Below are 1309 nucleotides of genomic sequence, written 5' to 3' on the forward strand. Positions count from 1 at the left end.
AGAGCGTCACTGACATCACGCTGGGGGTGAAGAGGCCGCTGATCTTGAGTCAGCTGTTTTCACCGAGCTGCTGATGTCACAGTGGAGCATAAAATCAGCTGATGATGTCACAGTCTGCAGTAAATATATTCTCTGACCCGACGTCCACAGTTTGACCATGCGGTCTCTCTCCTCACTAACTTCCTGTCGGTCTCCACTGTAAACGGACACACACACTCTGAGCAGATATCAGTGACACACACACTCAGCTGTTATCTTTGTGCTGCAGACTTCAGGAGGGAGGAGGGAGAAGGGGGGTCACTGAATCTAGACAAACCCTTAAAGAAGCTTTGTTCTGGCTAACAGTTGTAGACCAGGGCTAAGCTAACAGGGCTAACAGTTGTTCTTAACCAGGGCTAAGCTAATGAGGATGAGAGTGGTCCAACCAGCCCTAACAGAACAGGTCTAAGGACACACGTGTTCTAATCAAGGTGTGCGTGCGTGCGTGCGTGCGTGCGTGCGTGCGTGTGTGCGTGTGCTGCAGTGTGTCTGCAGCTCTGAGACTCGAGGCTTCAGATGAGTCATGCTGCTGCACCATGACAACAGCACAGAGGGGAGGGGGGGGTTCTCTGAATGAGGCTGAACTGGTGGAATATTCCAGATCATCACTGCACACGTTCTACACAGAACCAACAGGAACAACAGTGTAAAACCTGTCAGCGCCACCTGCAGCTACAGTAAATACACACACCTACATCCTGATGATTCACCTGTTCTCCGGCTGAAGGTGTGACGTCTGTCCTGAGTGGGGTTTGCAGGACACCACTCTCAGGTTTCCCTCTGGTTTCTGTCTCAGAGTCTGGATATGAAGAATTCTGCTCCAGTCCTCGGACCTGTTTCCTTCAGGTGATGGACAGTGTGTCAGATACATTGGGACAGGTGTGTGCAGGTTGAGACAACAGGAAGTCAGTCACTGCAGGTTGTGCGCAGGTGGAGCTGCAGCAGTGACACAGGTCAGGGAGGAGGTTCAGATGTTTAAAGAGTGAATCTGGTCTTTGCTGACCTGCAGCGGTCCCCCTTCTCACCTGGCTGCAGTGGTGTACGGGCGTTCTCCAGGACTGGTGACATCACTGATGGGTGTGGCCACAGGTGCAACAAACTGAAACTAACTAACACAGAAAACAGAGAAACATGGCTAACAATTGACCAGGGCTAAGCTAATACGGCTAACAGTTGTTCTAAACACGGGCTAAGCTAACAGGGCTAACAGTCAGTCAATGAGTTGGTCACTGTGGTGGTGCTTGTTGAAGGGTGGAGGTGGGGGTGGGTG

At 51.5% G+C, this 1309-nt stretch overlaps 1 protein-coding gene across 4 annotated transcripts in view; it reads left to right on the forward strand.

Annotated features, from left to right (window-relative positions):
• LOC111672894 (mechanosensitive cation channel TMEM63B-like) overlaps nucleotides 1-1309 on the forward strand; it is a 24625-nt gene that overhangs the window by 17898 nt on the left and 5418 nt on the right. The window lies entirely within an intron of this gene.

The sequence above is a fragment of the Seriola lalandi genome, unplaced genomic scaffold, assembly GCF_002814215.2.
Source record: "Seriola lalandi dorsalis isolate HSWRI2012SDOR001 ecotype SW California unplaced genomic scaffold, Sedor1 jcf7180002054905, whole genome shotgun sequence".
Lineage (NCBI taxonomy): Eukaryota > Metazoa > Chordata > Actinopteri > Carangiformes > Carangidae > Seriola > Seriola lalandi.